The sequence below is a fragment of the Excalfactoria chinensis genome, chromosome 2, assembly GCF_039878825.1.
Source record: "Excalfactoria chinensis isolate bCotChi1 chromosome 2, bCotChi1.hap2, whole genome shotgun sequence".
NCBI classification, from domain to species: Eukaryota; Metazoa; Chordata; class Aves; order Galliformes; family Phasianidae; genus Excalfactoria; species Excalfactoria chinensis.
The window spans coordinates 56,912,784-56,932,945 of record NC_092826.1 but is presented as its reverse complement, the minus strand read 5'-3'; positions in this window follow the sequence as shown (position 1 = coordinate 56,932,945).

Here is a 20,162-nt window from a genome sequence, read left to right as displayed (position 1 = left end):
CAAAAAAAAAATTACCAGCCTTCCCATTTCAAAGCTGGCAGGGCTTCTTACACAGGCCTCTATTCAAACAGTGTAGGGGAAGAGGAATAGGGGACTTTTTTGTTTAATTCAAATGACGTGGTATGTATTTCTAACTTAAAAAGCAAGACAGAAAATGAACTCTGTCTGAGGCAAAAGATTTAGAAGGAAAAGGAAAGTATGAATGTAGGATGCTGTCTGAACACAAAGGCAAGGCAAATGAACACTTTCAGTCATTGACAGAACATGCATTTTTATGAGTGTTAACAGAAATTTGGTGTGATGATTCCTATAATGACATCCCAGCCAATACAGCTGGTCTACAGGCAGAAAGGAAGGAAGCTGGATTCACAGTGGGTTCTATGCAAAGTACTCTAAACATAATTGAAAAAACAATTTCATGCATTCTGGGAAGATCTGAGATTGACAACCTGGTACGGTTGCAAACCGTGGTTAAAAACAAGGAAATTCCAGATGAAGAAATGCAAATTTGTATGTCATATAAATATAACTATGGAGACTGCTATCCTACCAAAACCAAGATCCAGAAAAGCACTAAGGAGTGGTCCATCTAGACCAGGACTGTTTTCTCTGAAGCCTTGCAAAGCACAGTTGGAGAAGAAACAGCAAAAAGGTGAAGGTCACTAAACACAGTTTTGTCAGAAGGTGGATGTAAGGAAAACATACATTTAAGATAAAATGACTAAATACGGTTTATTATCTAAGGCTAAATTCTCAATTACCGCTGATACAAAATCTCAGCTACCACTTTCCTTCTATGCAACTTCCATTCTTCTCACAAAGGAAATATCACCCTCTGGCTACAGGAGAATGCACCAGAATAACTTTCACAGCGCTTCCCTCTCCCTCCAAATGGAGCCAGTTCAGCTTTCCAGTTTTTCTGTTACACTCCAAAAGCTCTGTCCATGTACTCACTGCACTGCCTAAGTGTACAGGAATCTGGTCACCTCTTCCCTCCCCTTATGGACAGGATGTGACGCTAGACTGTTTATTTTACTTTTTAATTTTATTTATTATTTTTTGACTTTTTTGTTCTGCTTACAGTCTCATCTGCTGCTCTCTCCACCTCTCACTTTGCCCAAATCCAGACCCTATGCTCGCCTCCTGCTACACCTCTGATGACACCTGACCCAATCTGGCTGCCCTTCCATCTCCACACTCCCTTCACAGCCTTCCCCTGCTATAACCTCTCATGGCAGCACTCCCATCTTAAAGGCTTCTCTCCTTAGGTTTTCCTTCTTGCCCCTAGCAGTACATGGCATGACTGCCCTGCTTCTAAACCCACTGCAGACATCCAGGCTATTTTCTCCCTCACATCCCAGCCCTGACACAGACATGCATTTTTCCTGCTGTCACTGCTTCTGAAGGCATGTTTTCATAAAGATGCTTTTTCTTCTCTCACATGGCTTTCTCTTTCTTGTCCTCCTTTTCCTCTTTTCTCCTGCACTTTTGAAGAATCTTGCATCCAAACCCTTTCTCTGCTCCCATACTGCTCTCAGCCATATTTCAGCTTGTGTTTCCTGAGAAACTGATGGTAGTTTCTCATTCTCTTTCCAACCTGAGCCAGCCTTGGAATGGATGCAGATCACAGAATCACAGCATGGCTGAGGCTGGCAGAGACCTCTGGGTCCATCTGGTCTACCCAGAGCAGGGTGCCCAGGCCCACAGCCAGGCAGCTTCTGGAGATCTTTGAGGAGGAGACTCCATAGCCTCTGGAAAACCTGTGCCAGTGCTTGGTCATCCTCACAGCCCTGAAGCACATTTCAGTGTTCAGACAAAACCTTCTGTGTTCCACCTTGTGCCTTGGCTTCTTGTTCTGGTGCTAGGCATCATTGGAAAGAGCCAGGCTTCATACTCTTTGCACCCTCCCTTCAGACATCAATGGACATTGGTACTGATGAGATCCCCCAAAGCCTCCTCTCCTCCATGCTGGACAGTCCCAAGACACTTGTGTGCTGATAACAACCCGACCCTAGAGGTGGAGGATTCTTCCCAATTTTGTTTTCATTCTCTCTGCAGCTGTGGCTCAATTTTCCCCTCACCTGGAAGGCCCCTCATCAGACTATGCTCTGTCTTTCTTTGTTCCACTGTTGAACTCCCCCTCCTACCACGGTCAACCCTCTTTCAGCATCACCCATCGCTTCTGACATCCACAGGACTTCCAATGCACGTCCATTAGCTCCCAGCATTTTGTCCATTTCCACTACCACCAGCTTTGCTGATTCTCTCTTGATGCTTTGATTCTTTCCCCCTTTTTCCCCGCTTCAAGTTGCACACTGGCACTAACTCAGCTGCAACAACTGTTCTTCCACAGCAACTGCCACCACAAGGTTGTTCTCTCCCTTTTCCATTCACTCGTTCCATGCAGCACTTAGCACAGCAGGCATCTGGCCTGTCGGCAAGGCATCGTAAGCGCTGCAGTGAATGCAGATATAATCACATGGCTGGGGAAGTTGTTCCTGCCATTCATGTGAACAGTTAACTGCTTTTGTTAATTAACTTTTCACTGCCACGGAGTTTTGTAGCAATCTTTATGCTGGCTGAAACGGACCCTCTCCTGCAGGAATGGTTGAATAATAGCACCAGCTGAACATGTTGTAATTATCACAGCCTCAGCACTGGGGAAATATAAGACTTCTGGTGGGTGGAAGCCATTGCCTCTTTCTTTTCCTGTGTGCCCAGGCTTATCACAGGATGTCATTCAAGGTTAAAAAGCTTAGCATCCCTGCTGGTCATGCCTTTCCCCCTGGAGAAGACATGTGATGGATATGATCAAAAAGGGTTGTATTTCAGCTGCGCAGTCTGTTCAGGCTTGTCCTTCTTTACCTTACCCATGGCGTCCCAAAACCGACATGTGACCCTGTGCACATGAGGGATTAATCACTGGGATTCCATTTTAGTGACACGGAGATCATTGTTGTGGGCTGCCTGTTCAGAAGGCTGGAGGCAAGCAAAGAGAACCACAGCTATATCGCTTGCCCCACATCAGAGGGAGGGTGCCTGACTTTGGTTTTGCCACTGTAATGTGTAAATCATTAAGGAACGTTGACTCTAGTTGTGTTTGAGAACTCCTTGCCCTGCAGCTTCCTGTGTCCCTTTCTCTGGCCTGCTAGTGATTTCTTCACGGTGTGTTATGCAAACAGGTGAACACATTTTTCTTGTTCCTATATGCTAATTTCCATTCCTTTGTTCTCCTCTTGATTTCTGAAAGGATTCCGCTAGGTATTTCTGCTTGAATGCTACATTTTCTAACATGAACATGTCTGACCCTCTATTTATACATCTTTAACAGCCCTTTATATTCTGTGTCTGCGTTTTGCTGTGAAATTCAGTCAAGATCGGGTAGAGGAAGGCAACGGTTTGGACTTAAAACAGATCAGTAATACCACCAATGCTTAAGTATAACTCCTAGCAGTTCCCACTGATGACTCTGAACTGAGTCTGCACCTGGAAATCCTGCCTTGTCCTCGGTCCTGAGGATGTATGTGGCTATGCCTCAGTTCACCTACACTTGGGACTGAGGCGCTGCTCTGCAGCCTGCTCTGCTGTGATGGTACTGGCAAAGTTCCTGGATTCCACAGCAATCTGGTGTTGGCAAAAGCCAATTCTGTCACCGCTTCCTTTGTACTTTAACAAAGAATTTGTTTAATTAAATCACTCTCACGATTAACAATGAGGACAATACAATCGTATCTGCATTAAGTCATTAAATATCACTTTCCCTTTATTTAGCAACCTCGGTTTTTAGTATCCCACAGCGTTCGGTTCTGAGTTGGGTTTATTTGTTGGTGTGTTGTTGGTGTTTCTTTTTTTTTTTCATCATCAGCATTTCCCTCTGTTGTGGCATTTGTGAAAAGGACTCTCCCCCCGGCAAAATCAACAGGATACTTTACAAAAAGGACATATTGCTGCTTAAACTATGAGGAAGTGCTTGTAAGAAAAAAAACGGGCTAATAATGAGCACTAATTACTAAGTTTATACGTGAGATCTCTAGGCTGCCTCTGTTCTTCCTTGTTGATGGTTAAATCTTATTACTGCCGCTAACAGAATTTGTCTGCGTTCTCCTGTCTACACATCCTCTGTAGATTTCTTCTTTCTTTCTATATTATCTGTGCTTCACAAACACAAGGAAAAAAAGATTTTTGTTGAATACTCACAATGCTATTTTGCTAAACATTAAAAAAAAAACACCCATAGAACTGTGGACTTATTTTTGGCATTCTGAGTGCAGTGCATAGTTCCAGCTTTGCTGAACATTAAAAATGCAAATAATTTTTATGTAAATTCCTTGGACAAAGTAACTAAATAGGCCATAGTTTTTTCTTTGCCTGGACTGACCTTTTGACTAAATCTCTTGCCAAAATTTTACACATTTTCCTATGGTCTGTTCTCCAAACAATGAGATCCATGAGCTGCCAGACTTTTCATTAACTGGTTCATCAGTGATGTTAGAAAAGCAAGAATATAAGCTCGAATGTGTTTGTTTACTCATCATCTGCTGCCCCTAATCTTCAGGTTCTGCACTTATCCAACAAACAACCTTTCCTCCATTATCTATCATCTCAACACTACAGTGTATCCAGCACTTTCCTCTCCTTGGAGGCTTTTGACCATTTGCTTTCTCTCCTTACTGCGTTTAATACTGAGTGAAGTACTCTCCTCGGGGTGGCCCTTCTGGGCCTGAATGGACGGCTTGGGAAAGAAAAGGCGAACTTTGGTCAGCGCAAAATGTGTATGACGATGGCTCCGTTGTGTGCAGCAGCTCTGGGAAGACAGAAGAGCTTCTGTCAGTATGGTAAAGAATAGGAAGTCAGTGTTAAGGAAAGAAATCAGATGAATCTATAAGGAAAATACAGCCGCCCAAAGCTCGTTTTCCTCCGCCTCTCTTTCCTGGCTGGGCTCCCCAAGGGTCACTGCTGTTCCCCACGTCCCTGGGCAGGAAGGAAAGCGGGCTGAGAGGCTCCAGGAGGGCAACTCCTTGCCCCTCCTGCGGGGCCACCCGCGGTCCCGCAGCTGTCACAGCGACATGGCTCCGCGTCCTCTGCTGCCACCTAGTTGCCAGCTGGGGTACTGCCCCGTTAGCACGGCCAGGACAGACGGACAGACACGCACACATTAGAGGAAAAGCACCCGCTTTCAGCTAATGAGGACTTACATTAAGTCAAAGTGGACTAACGTTTGAGCTTGCCCTCAGGCTGGCTGAGTGTGTCAAGAACAAGACTCAATGCATCGTGATCAGCAAAACCAGTATCATGGCTCTGCTGGGCTTGTGTATCGTGCCAGCTTGCTCACTCACCTTCTCTGTTGTCTCAGTGGTTCTTCTTCTTCCCAGATACTACACTTCTAGGCCTTTCTTCTTCCTTGCTTTTCCCCGTTCCTACCCTGACATAGGAAGTTTATGGCAGAAGACTCAAGAATCAACAAGGTTGCCTTGGGAAGGCTGCAACAAAGACTTTCTCTAGTGGTTCCTGAGGATTGTTTCATAGAATCAGAATCATTTCAGTTGGAAGGGACCCTTCAAGGTCACAGTCCAACTCCCCTGCAATGAACAGAGACACCTACAGATAGATCAGGTTGCTCAGAGCCCCATCCAGCCTGACCTTGAGTGCCTCCAGGGACAACGCTTTCACCACCTCTCTGGGCAACCTGTGCCAGTGCCTCACCACCCTTACTGCAAAAACCTTCTTCCTTACATCCAATCTAAACCTCCCCTCTTTCAGTTTGAAACCATTATTACCTCTTGTTCTATCAAAACAGACCTTTCTAAAGAGTCTGCCCCCATTAAAGGTTTTGTCCCTTTCCTTCAAGCTGTCCCTTCACGAAGCCACAGAATGAGCATACCAACCCATTCAAGCCTTTTTTTTCTCTCTTCTAATTAATAGCCCATAAAGTAAAGTAAATCCATCAGCTTAAGAATGTTGTTTCAGCTGAAAGCATCTGTATTAACATCAGAGTGACTTTGCCTCCAGTCGATGTGTCCTTGAGGTAAATATATACATTATTTTTTATTCATCTTCATGAGTTTAGACAAGCACTGCGCTCAGCCTTCAAGAGCCAGCGTTGCTCCAACTCTGCAGCAGGGAAGGTATGTGGGATCAAACAAGGCAAGCTCTGAGCTTGTAACAATTAATTTTTTAGCTTTATTCCGAAGCAGAATAAACAACATTAACCCAGGAAAGCCAGTTATCATGTAATAATACCTACAGGGCCCATAAATGTTGAATAATTTAGAGTAAACTTTGCATTGAGTGCCATGAATTAAAATTCCCCCCTCCACCACCCCCCCTGCAAAAAAAAAAGTACAGAAACAAATCATCTAGCTCAGCCTGAAATATCTACTCCAGGACACTGCCTGTATTTAAGTCATGCTATCCTCAGCCTACTTTTCCATCTCCAAAGAGAAGTAGCCATCTGCTCCAATTCACAGGGTGAAGTCCAGCACAGACTTAGCTGTACATTCCCGCTCAGGACTCAGGTTTCCTCTGTGATGTGCATGTGTCTCCTTCATACACACCAGTCTGGCCCAAAGAATACCGGAGCCCCGACTGACCTTTCAGTATTAATTACAGCATACTCTAGAAAGCACCAGGAGAGAGGTTTTCAAAGCTGCTGGAAGACACAGATAGGTATCTAGTGGGATTTTCAAACGTGGCTAAACAGGCCAACTGGCTGCCTCCCCACTTTTGTGAAATCAGTGAGAGTTGGGCACTTATTTACTCATGTTTGGAAAGTTTCCACAAGCATCTCCGAATAACTGAGAATTTTGTGGCTTCAGATCCTGCTTGCAGATGAGGGCTTCCCAGGTCATCTCATGAGCAAAGATTTTTACCCTCTGCAACAGCAGTTAGGAAAAGACTTGCAAGAATTGCAGCCTTTACTGAAGTCAAGAAATTGTTCTCATGTGCATGTTACAGCTGTCCTAACCAGAAGATTTCCATTTACTTTAGATCTCAAGTTAAAGCAAACAAAATGTGTATTTCATCATTTCAGCCTGCTGTGGAAATCGCTGTTCACCACTCATCATTGGCATGAGAAAAGTATTCGGGGAAGTCACGTAGGTCTTGCTCAGCATTCTATGCTCTGAAAAACGGAGCATAGCATATACCTACTGCCCATCATTTGTGCACAGGGCTGGGGTGGTCAGATTTGAACTTTGATTCACTTTGACCACATGACCAAAATGACCCTCACCAGTCTGTCCAAAAACATCTACCTTTCTGCTTCAAGCTCACACTGCGTCCCAAATCAGGTGCTCGTATGCATTGGCACTGACGCTCACCTTCTGGTCTTTCAAACTAAGCCTCCACCTCTGGGAGCATTTGCATTCATGTTGGAAAAGGAGGCACCACCTCAGCAGGGAGGCAGATACAAAGTTCAAATTTACAATCCTGTCACCAGACTAAATCAAATGGTATGTGGTCCATAACACTGTCAGGAAGGTAGGGTATGCCATTCTGCATCTGATTAAGAGTGATATATTCAGTCAACCCACATTATAGTGCTGCTTTAGGACTAAAATGAAAGACTGTTGGCAAATGCAATAATCTCCCTTTGCAAATGACAAAGAGGATGTGCAAATACAGGCAGAATACAAAAACCTAGCAATGCTAAAGACACTGGGATCAGGCCCGGGATGCTCTGCCTGTATGCTTTTGCCTTCTATTTGTTGCTTGTGCTTAGGAATAGAGCTGCAGGGGACAGGATATTTAGGAACTGTCACCACACGAATGACATATGGGTACTGCCTGGATCACGGCATCTTTATGATGGTGTGACTTCTAATCCAGACATATGCAGATTAGCAGCGGGCTCACTCATGCTGAAAGCATCCAGGGCTCCCTTTTAAGCACCGATCCCTTTCTGAGTGGCAGTGATGTGACTGTCAGCTACTGTTCCCTGATGTCTCTCTCACATGACTGCTGCGTGCCGTGACACACCGTGCTGGGACGGCTATCCAATTTCTACCCGGCGTACCGCTGCAGCGGACAGTAAGGGGGGGGTTCTGTTACTGGCCTAGTGCCACAGTGTACTTGGAGACATTTGCTGCTTGCATGTGAGTTTTGGAATCCCCTCTTACAATCAGGAGGTCTATGGAAAAAGAAATCCCTAGCACAGCATGAACATAATACTGGCTCAGAGTGATGCCAAGAGCATTAATCTCGTCAGCCTTAAGGCCGTGTGCTTACAGACTCCAAATGTGTCCCGGTTCACTCAGCACATTTCTCTCAGCCTTCTGCATGATTTTCTGATAATTAAACCTTCACATGATAGCACGCTGCTCCATGATTGAGTTATGAAATGGAGGCTTCGCATCTGCAGGAAAATCCAGGCAATTTTTTAATATCGCTCTGAGGAGAATAGAGAAGACACTACTGTGAACTGCACTGCAGACCTGATGGAACAGCAGCTTCTAAAACTTGGGGATGAGTGGCCTTTAAGATAGTTAAATGATGCTCCCGTTTAAATGAAAATCCAATTCAATTCAATTCCCATCAAAAGATCATGGACTCCTGTCTGTAACTCTCACTAGCAATAGAGCCAGCAGCTCCACTTAATTCAAGCCAAGCCGCCATTTAAATGCTTGAAACAGGTGACTAAATGCTACGCTGAGAGGCACATCAGAAGCGTTTTTGACAGACACAACCCAGGGAATGTTAACAAGAAGAGCAATGCGATCATAAGGAGATTGGTGGAAGTCAGCAGAGTATATATATATATATATATATATATTTATGTACAAAAAGATCTCCTTTCTGTAGAACTTCCAAAGTAACCATTCTGTAAAATACATTCAATCACATGGTTTATAAATGCCGTGGGAAAATCATCATTTTCTGCACTTTTCCCTAAAGGCCATTCCCTTAGGGCTGATGGAGAGGAAGCTTCAGGTTTCTCACTTTCTTCTGTATAACAGACCGGGTACCAGCGTCAGGATCAGCTGAGAGTGGGTCACAAGAGCAGAGACAGTGAGGTTCACCACAGAGAAGCCAGTGAGTACACTGAGCCACAAAGTTAACTGCATTTGGGAGGCACAAAATGAAACGCAACAAAACACTGCAGAAGTGCATGTGTGGGGTGTGTGGCACTGAACAGAGAACTTGGGAGAATTTTGTAAGTTCCCAGCTAACCACTACCCCAACTTAAAAGGCGTAGTTTAATGTGACACTGATTCATGATCAGCTTTCTCGGATAAACACATCATACCCAGAAACCAGAAACCAGAAACCACTCAAATTTAGCAGCAAATTGACCGCTTAATGCTTTAACCTACAAACAAACAGAACTCTTGATATGGTTGGCAAACATAATCTTGGATTTTACATTATTTCAGGTTTATTATTATTACTGTTATTTTTCTTTAGGAGCTGCACCTCAACCTTGTCAAGTAGAAGTTTCTGTTTTTGTGGGGCTCCCTCCAGATCAAAGCAGAGAGCTGAAGGCAAGCGTGTGCTCTCAGCGCCAGTGCCAGGCAGCTGAGGGTATCAGAGCTGCTCCTCATTCCCTCCTGTGCAGCTGGGTATCACTGACAGCATTCTGCTTGCTCTGCTCATGTTTCCTTTTTACAGGGGAGAAGCTTTCATTAGAAAGCTGGAACAAATTGCACCTTTGGTTAAACCATAATGTATGCTAACGGTTGTTTCCTCTTTCCCTGTATGTGACATCAGAGCCATTCTGCTTGAGGAAGTCACAATTACAGAGATTGTTTTTAACCACCGCTCCATTCTATTTTAGGCTGGGTAAGAATGATACCATCCCTTAGTACTCTGCTTTTGGCTAAATAAACTTGTATCTGTAACCTGTGCATACGGGAGCATTGTTTGAGGAGAACGGAGTACGATGAGATATTTTTGCACGGAACAAAGAAGCAGAGAAGGAAAGTGCGGGACTTGTTTTATTTTGTATTGATTTTAAATGCTCTAACAACAACAGCACTTTGATTGATGCGAAGTCACAATGAAGCCACAATAGACTGGGTGGTGGGATGAATGCTCCTTTGACCTTTAGAGATAGTTGGCCTCATTCCCCCACCGCTGTGCACCTAGGGTTGTAATTTATACCTGTGGCAAAGTGGTTACCAAATCAGCATGGTAGCATTTTACAGTGACTTGCGCGAAGCACAACACAAGGAACCAGGCAGGGGGAAATCAGGCCCAGAGCCTTCTCCCACAAGGCATCAAAGAGAGGATCTTTTATAATTTACTACAATACTGCTTAAGTACCAACCTTAAAACGAGGCCCTGCCTGGCACCCTGCAAACACAGAACAGAGGGCAGCCGCTTGCCACAGCCCGAGGACGTGTCCGCAGGGGGAAGTTAGTGCTCATTAAATGGAAGTGTGGGCATGGAAAGCAGCTCTTTGTGCTAGGCCTTCTGCCCCACGCAGCGTGCCGGCAGGAGGGGTTGGGGCGTTTTGCAAGCTCCCAGCTTCACCTGCTGTGCGGTGAGCTGCCAGTGCTGCTGTTATCTTGCATGGCCACACGGCAGCCAAGCGGAAGGAAGGGACCAGCACACCTCCTAAATCTACTCAGTCCTCCTCACAGGCTGGCCCTGGTCTGATAAACCTCATTAATCCTTTGCAAGTTGCAAAAATGCCTGTGTCACTCCTGATTCAGAGTGGCCCAAAGTAGAGGAACTTGTGTTCACAGTGCAGGTGGCTTACAGCTCTCCTCAGGCTGGAGGGTTGGTCTAGATGACCTCCAGGGGTCCCTTCCAACCCCTACCATTCTGTGAAGTCAAGTGTTCAAGTGTCACCCCACAACCTCCTCAGGGGGCCCTGCAAAGGGACTTGCCTTGCTGCACTATAAGATCAGCTGGAAACAGCTCTGGCTGCTTACATACAGGCATACTAGTGCTGGGGCAGGGAGAACTCATTCCGTCATCTTTTTGTCACCAGGAGACAAAATGTTCCTTATCTGAAAGGAGCACACGGGCTTGAAGAGAAATAAGGGAGGTCTTATACAGCAGGTGTTTTGAACACATGAGCTCCTCGGCTCTTACAGGGAGCTGGCTTTTCACGTGAGTCAGGACAGGTTTGCAAGGATATCCCATGAAACAAGCCTGCATTAAATACTGTGATCACACAGTCCCAGGCCCTAGGAACAACATCAGTTCCAGGCAGAAGGAACACAATCCTCAAGTTCTTCCAGGGGTCAAGGACACCTCCCAGGACTATCTTATTCACTCTCCATTAGATGTAAGCATTTTAAATCAGTGAAACACAGAAGTTTCTGATTCTAAGACAGCAGCCCAAGTGAGTTCTCTAGGACAGGGTGATTTGGGCTGCAAGTCACAGACTGCAACCATAGGAGACTGCTTGGCTTTCCCCTTTATGAGAAGAGTAAAGGAATTCAGAGAGCAAGGCCTGACCAAGGCAGACAGAATGAATACACAACCATGTCATCCCTTCTCTATCTTTTTAAAGCCCTGCAGTTCCCCTGTCTACACTTAACACACTAATTTTGAAAGTACCTCAGAGGAACTGGGAGGTGGCTTATTACACCAGTAGTGCTGTGAGAATCAATCTTGCAGGAAACTTTCTGTACACAGCATCACCCCCAGATACCAGCAGCTCCGGGACTGGAACAGGAATGCCTGCACTTTATGCATGCACTCCCAAAAGGCAGAGTGGGTTAAAATGACCAACACACCATCGTTTAGTACAAGCATACCTGTGGAAGCACAGAAAACAGAACAGGAAATGGATATGCTGGGGGAACCAGCATCAATGGCTCATTTAGCACTGATGTGTGATGAAAATGACCAGTTGAAAAAACACCATTCTCTGACTTAAATAATGTCTAATATGACCACACTCCACTCCTCCATCCTGCCAGGATTAAGGTCTCACAGAACTCCCCAAGACACACATCCACAACCACCTATCTGTCCCTCACATCTTGCCTGCTCCAAGGCCAATGAAACTTCCTTTACGTCCCAGTGCCTCAGTATCATGGGGCAGCTCCTGGTTGAAGGCCAGACTCAGTAAGGAAAGAGGTGGAGGGGACAGCGGGATGCTAACATCTGCTTTCATAGGCTCTCTCTGCTTCTGAAAGGCCTCTTTGTTTTTACAAGTGCTCAAGGGAGAAGGGCTGCTTATTGAGCTCCTGTTGCACAGGCAGATATGATGAAGCCTGTGAGGCATATGAGCATAACTCAATGCAGAGTTTGTCCTGTGTGGTCCTTAGGAGTGCGTGAGTCAGCAAGTGAACCACTAGAAAGCAGAAACATATTCACTGCAAGCTTTCATATAGAAATAGTAAATTAACAAAGCCACGTTCACTTTTCGAAAGCTCCTTTTCCAAAGCAAGTGTTTTCTGCCATCCTTCCCAAACTCTTTCCGGATCCTCCATCTGCTGAAGGACAGAGCAGAAAGCACCCTAGGCAGCAAAGACCAACTTCAACAGGAACAAAAGAACAGCAGAAAGACTTAGTCCGGGAGCCATCACTTCAACCAGCTACATCATGCAGGGTTAGCTTCAAGACAGATCACTCTGTCGTGAAACTTTTCAGTGTCTCTGTGGATAGATGTTACAGCATTTTGGAGAAACCTGTTCCAGCATCTGACCTGACTCTTGGTAAAGAATTTTCATCTTACTACCCAGTGAGAACCTGCTTTCTGCATCTTGTGACCATTGCATTATGTCCTTTCTCTGAGCAATTTTGAGAGCTCTGCCTTGTCTACAGCCCTCTCCAGACAGCTGAAGACAGCAATGTGATTGCCCCTGGTCTATCCTCTTTTCTTCTGGCCGTAGTATATCAAGATCTCTCAGCCCAACTCCAGCCACCTGCACAGGAGTGTTTTATTCAAAATTAATACCATTATTTCAGAGGTCAAAAACAGAGACCTCAGGATGTCACCCTGTGTATTTTAATGATAATATGATGGCATTTCTAAATCATTTGAGCATTCTTCTTCATTCTATATAGGATAAATGCAGCTATAAATTACACAATAAGTTAGAAATTATATTGAGTTGTATCTCATTACATGTTTCATAAAATACTGCAACAAATCACATCGTAGCAGGTGACCAACCCACTCTGGTAGGTATTAAGCCTGTCGCTTGGCCAGCTGAGCTACAAAGGCTGCAGATTGATCAGACCCAACTGGCACCTGCAGAATTAACACCTGCAATTTTGGTCAGCCAGCTAAACTAATTGAACTGAGCAGCACAAAGCTATCAGATTTCACTCCTTCTCTTTTCACACATAACTCCTGACGTCCTTTGCGAGCGGCTGTGAAAAACTGCATATTTGATTTAGTTTGAAATCTGATCCTTTTTTGCAGGTGACTGCAGCTTTTTAATGCAAACATGGGGATATCTCTTTATTGTCGTTGCAAAACAGAGTGGGTTTGTTTTGTTTGATTTTTGTTGTTGTTGTTGTTCTGCTTTAGGGAATTGCCGTTGTATATTCAATGTCAAGCGGCTTGAATAGATAGATTTAATTTTTGCTACAGCCCTGGTTACAGTAACAATCCTTACATCTCTTGTAATTATCATTCAGCATTTCACCCACAACTGCACAACAGCCTCTCTCTCTGTATATTTAATCATCCTCTGATAACCTCCAGCTCACCTAACGGCTGCCGGTTGATTAGCAAACGAATAATCACCCAAGTGCCAGATAACAGGCAGCTGCACTGTGTGTGTGTCACTCACCACTCACCTGCAGAGTGCAGCAAGTGCCAGATGCCTGTCCTGGAATAAGCTCAGCAGAAACCGCTGGACACCAAGAGCAGTGCATATGGGTGTGTGTACATGTGTGTGTGCTGAGAGTGAGGGAAAAGAAACGGTTTTGTCTGCTCCTCTCTCAGGGCTCATTTGTTCCTTCACACTTCCTCAATGTCATGACTACCATACCTTCTGCTAGAGAGAAAGGTTTGGTGCAACCCCAGGGAGTCAAAAAATGAGTTAGTTATTCAGCCCATGCAGCAACAGCAGACTTTGTGAGTGGTCCAGACTGACACAGTGTGTGTGTGTGTGTGTGTGTGTGTGTGTGTGTGTGTCTCATTAGTTTTACTGTTTCTAAATATTATAAAATGGGAAGCAGTTACGACTAGTACAATGTCTGGCAAAATCTACTGACTCAGCCTAAATATTACGTTTGATTCACAGTGACTATGCAGTTCAACAAAAGGTGGGCCTGTAATAATCGTTGGCATTACTCACACAAACATATTAATATTTTGGTTTTCCACAAATCCTCTTGTAAAGAAGTTAGAGATTCCATGCCAAATTCAGCATATACATGCCAGGGTGCTTCTGAAGCATGCCTGAAAATTCTCATTTTAGTTATGCGATTTTTACTTGAAAATATACATTCATGCGTGTGATGATTATTCTGGAAAGACAAAGCTCACTCAAATCCATTGGCTTCTTTAAGGTTGGATCTGACTTTACTGTTTGACTTTTCTTGACAAACAGTGGAACCTCAGATTATATCTGAACATTAGCGGTGAAAAAAATCAAACAAAAGAGAGGCCAAACTTTAGAGAGTAAAGATTTGCTGGGTATCCTGCCATTTGGAGATGGTAATGAGGATAGAAGTATATCTTCTCTATAGAAGAGTTAAACCTTCTCTAACTGACTTCTCTAACTTTCCCCACCCCTGGAGGTGTTCAAGGCCAGGTTGCACAGGGCCCTGGGCAACCTGATCTAGTAAACATGGAAGTTTGGTGGCCCTTCCAGGCAGGGGGTTGGAGCTTCATGATCCTTGAGGTCCCTTTCAACCTGGGCCATTCTGTCATTCTGTCATTCTGCTACTTTAAGCAAAATTCAAACCTGTGCCTGGTGGAGATGCACCTTAACACCTCATTAACATCTTTACTTGTTTTTAGCATTGAAGGCAAAAGAGGGACAGGAAAAGAAACAAGAAGAGGAAAAGAAACAGGAAGGTCCCCTGTCTTTATTATTCTCGTCCCTTCTGTCTTCAAAAGGTTTGAAATTCCCATCCATTCATAGAGACAATAATTCTCCTTCAGAGTAACGCATTGTTTTCTGTGTTTGCCAGAAAACTGGTTCTATACTGCTTCTAACATCTCCTTTTTGGCCTAAATTGCGCACCAAACTATGGAACTTATGTGTAAGTCTACATGAGAAAATGCAAGAATCCTATGCAAAGGATTCTTGCAAGGAAAAGAATCCTTTGCAAAGGCACTGTTCACTGCTGAGAAAAACCCACCTGGCTCTGTGTATTAATATATAGAGCAGAAAAAAAGAGCATGAACAGTATCATGCTCAGCTGAGTAGTGTTGTACCATGACTCTATGATAATGTGTGTATGTGCACTACCAGCCTTGTCAAAGGATGGACAGAAGGGTATGCTACACACCCCAGCACTGTTGGTAGCCCCGCAGTGCCCTCAGACACCTCCAGAGAGTGGTCTTGTTACCGGTGAGCAGTTAAATCTCAGAAAACTAACCCAATGCTTTCCTTTACAAAATAGCATTACATGGAAGTAGAGTTATCTCCAGTGGAACAGAATAGATGGGGGAACATGCCAAGCTAAGCATTTTATCATTTACACTTAAAGAAGTGGTATGAGTAGGGGTTTGAACAACCTCTTTCTTCTGAGCAAACCAGAGTGAAGTCAGTGCCTTAGGCCTTAAATGCTGGCATTCTGCTACTAGATCACAGGGTGATTTGCTGCCTTTCCAACGTACATCATCTGCATCTATGTGATGATTACACTTTCCCTTCCAAAATGTTGATAAAGGTATTGAGCAAGGCTAAACCAAGAATAGCTCCTTATGCAACCTCAGTTCAAAGTTTACAGTACTCCTCTGCCAGCTCTTCTAAAATAGAGATTTACAATATGCAGTGTGCAAAACCCACTGATGGCATGCAAGCAATGTCAAAGGAGCAGCCAAACACAAAAATCTGTCCTGCTGCTTTCTGGAGGCAGTGAGAGACTGCTTGAATAGGTAAGAAAACTTGCAGTCAATCACGCTTGTTCACCGTCTCACACAGTGAAGGAAGTTTCTACTGTGTGACTGCAGTCTAACAGTCTCTTTTCCTTCCACCACTTAGAACTTTACAAGGGCACACAAGACAGAAACTCAGAGAACAGCTAATTTTCCTCCTAATACAACTCCACAGATAACCTCTAGTTTCAGCTACAGCAATATATTTTCTATATCTGAACGATGGAAGACTGTAGAGTCATATTGTTTAGGGATAGTATTGGAAAGCAGTAGAACAGTAAGACCAAAATGTGCAGATGAAAAGGCTGAATGTGGTAGTGAAATCTCCAGTAACTAACAGAAACTAATTGATGACAGCAATAATTCAGCTAACACCCAATCAAAAGTAGGTGAAACTAGAGAAGAACTTGAACATAAAAAGATCAAGAAGGACAGAATCAGTTGGCACCTCCCAGAGAAGCAGGCATTCAAATATCAATCAGCACACATCAAAATAAAAAATGAGGGAAATAATAACGTAGCAGTGGCATAAAGGAATGGAAACCACCAAATATAACTGAAAAGAAATAGATAATAAGATCCCTAATCCTAACAAAGTTCTAAGTCAGTCCCAGAAAACTGTACACAACCTTTGGAAGCTGATGGTTTTTTATTAACAAAGATGTGCTGGTGAAAGTGTGCTGGGGAAAGTGGGACATGTGGAAAGATAGACAACAAGTGAAAACTTCCAGTATTACATGCGCTTCACCACTGCATCAGCATCTTCCCCTTCTCTCTCACACCCACGCACCTCCTCCATTTCTTTCCCTCCTTCACCCTATTGGATCCTGTTGCTCACCAGCTGTCTGGGGTCTACGGTCCACAGTCTTTTTTCCTTTTATGTACTAATAAAAGCCCAGTGAAACTGGTAGGATTTCCAGTTTTGTGGCTATGTAACAATGTGTTTATAAAGATCAAGTTAAAGGCAAAATCCAGCAGATTCTAGAATACATTTGAGCAAACTCTGCATCTCAAAGATTTACTATGATATTAATGGCTGAAAGGCACAAATCTTTGAATCCCTTGGAGGGGATGCCCTATATTGCAGTTTCTTTCTTATCTTGAGAGGATAATGGGTGATGATCTGTTGAATATTTTTGCTATTGTCAGAAAATGCCAGCTAGTAAAATGCAAAATTCTGGTGAAAATAAGGCAATATTGACAAGGTGATCTACAAATTTTGTTCAGAAGAAAGAAAGGAACTCCAGGATAGTCAATAATTTGCTTGTGAGGCAAACTCACGCAGCATGTGAGAGAATCAGATGCCAGTCCCAACTCTGCCTGATTCACAACAAGACTATGAAGGAAGCCTCGTCAGTCTTTCTGTGGTTCAGTGATTATTAATACAAGACAGAACAGACGCAACAGGAAAGCCTGAGAAAGTCCCACACATACTCCCTTGCAAAAGGTATTGTCTGGAGAGTAAGGAGGCCACAACCTAGTTTCATCAGAGCAGGCACTTGCAATAGCACCGAAATGTCTCAGGTTTAGATCAAAATGTAGAGAGATTTATAAAGTCTGAGTTTGATAGGCTATTCTGCACCTATCTCCATGCTCTTACGCTCCCACAGCCCTCAAAATATTGACTCGTAGAGTCTTCACTACACACCGCTCACCTCAGAGAGCTCAGAGGAGCAATGTTGGCTGAAGCACATTGGTTTTTGCTTAAAGATCGTGGGGCTCTCAAAGAAGTAGCTAATTTCCCTTAGCTACTCTTCAGCCTCTGCCACCTCACAAAATCCTCCGAGCTTCTGCAGGTGTTGTATACATCCAATGTTTTCTTCAGGGATGCAGAGAGAGGAGGGTACTCTAGGAGTGTCCTGCTTTCGCTGCTTTCATCTGCATCTCTTGCTTGGCTTTCTTCTCATTTTTGTAAATGACAGTGCAATGGAAATTGAAGCAGGGTAATGAGAAGACCGTAAGCTAAACCTTCACACAAGTTACAATCATTACAATTTTATGATCTAGTATAGACGTTTTTAAAACCAATAACAGCAGGAACAAAACCCCAGAGAGGGACCCAAGACTGAAATTCAAGAGAAAGATTCAGGAGTCATGAGTCAGGCACCAAATGATTTTACAAACTCATGGCAGAGAAAAGCTCAGCTGAGGTGACTTCAGACTTCCTAAAGAAGAGGAACCTATGGACAGATGAGACTCAAAGATTAATAATGGAAAACAGAAAAAGCTCTTTATTCAGTGGCTTTCAGATACAGGGGGACCAGTGTTACCGGAAACATTTTTCAGAGGCAGAAAAACTTGACCATACTTTGGTAACGACAGATGTGAAAGAAAAAAGCAACATTGTTAAAATATATATATATATAAATCCTAGGGATTTTTTTCTTTTTTCATTCCTCATCTTGATCACTCTTGTTTTAGCATCCATGCAATCACACAGGTTTCTGATATTACTTGCAGGCAATGTTTATTAAAGACTCATAGAAATGCTGCTTGAAAGAGACCTGTGGAGGTTGCGTAGTCCATCCTTCTGTTTGACACAGCTAAGCTGTGGGTTTTCCCAGAATGGAGACTGCAAAGCCTCTTAGAATAACTCGTTCAAAGGTCACATGATGCCACTTCATGGGTTTTCCCAACCACCCAGCCTGAACCTCCCAACTGCAGTTCCTGGCTGTTGCTTTGTTCTACTGTCTGCTGCTACACAGAAGAGTTTAGTTCCATTGCTTTTTGTTTTCCTCTTCCAGTCACTGTAGGCTGTTTCTAAGATCACCCTATAGCTTCCTCTTCACCAGAAGGAACCAGCCCAGCTACCTCAAGCTCTGATGCGCAGTTGGTCCTTCACTATCTTCCTCCAGTTTCTTTACAGACTCCTTTGAACTGGGAAGGAGGGGAAGTACAGGATGCATGACTCTGTGTTTGACCTTATCAGTGGCAAGTAGACTGATGAGAACAACAACTTTGCTTGCGCTGCTGGCCATGCTCCTTCTAACCTACTGTGTGATTTACTTTACTTGAGTTTTGACTCAACCATACATGGTTCAGACAGTCTACCTAAGGCCCCTAGCCCTAGCCAGGCTGTAGCTCAACCACTTATATAACCTAATACTAATGCTGGGTTTATTCTGCCCAAGCTGCAGAACCTTGCATTTCTTCTTGTTTAATATCATGATTTTTTTCTTGGTCCAATCTTCAACTACCTGCAGATTTCTCTGGACTAAAGCTCTGTCACTGTGTGTGTCAATCACTCCCCACCATTTAACAATGTTTGCAGATTTGCAAATGGTGCCATCTGCCCCCTCATACTGGTCTCTGTCCTCCAGTTTTTGCTATGTTTGAAAATGAATTGCAAGACGTGCTTTTTCAGCAATGAAGGTGGTCTATTAGGATTCTTCTCTTTGCCTTTTGAAAGGCAGGCATTTTAGAATCTAGCCTTTTCCCACTCTACATGAACATCTGTATATCATCCTGACTTTCACTGATGATAGACAGAAGCTTCACAGTCACATCAGGTACCTCTTCCAGTACCAACAGATAACTCTCATCAAGCACTACGGATCTAAGTACATCCAATGGTAGCAGTCTCAACCTATTTCAGCTTGTTAAGGCTGAGCAACATACATACTTTACACGAGTCCCTACCCTAACTGGCATTAAAGTAACAATCCTCTTTAAAATAGGTCAGTACAATAAAACGGGGGTGAATGTCTGGGATGGGAGGCAGAAAAAGAAAAGAAACAGACTCTCAGTACTCATAATTTGCAATTCATCAAACTCAAAAAAATAAATAATAAATAAATAAAGACGAATGCTCTTTAAACTTCTCAAGATGATTGAGAACCATTTACACATATAAGCAAAATTCTCTAATCTGGTTACGGTCAGTTATCCCTGTTAGGAAGATGAAAAACAGTTAATTTTGAACCTGTTCAACTGAATGGAAGATAAACCCGTAGGTGATCAAGTGAATAGACTGTAATTATACCACTTTCACTTGAAAATTCATTGCAAAATTATGCACAATAATTACACGTCTATTTCACTGAAGTTAAAATTAATTTAAAAAAAAAAAAATACACCGATTACATTCTGCAATTCTTTCTGTGAGACTCGAGAGGACGAAACCGGATAAAAACACTGAAGTTTCTGTGCTTATCTTCTAACAGAATAACATAGTGGTTATTGATGAATGGCAATTAAT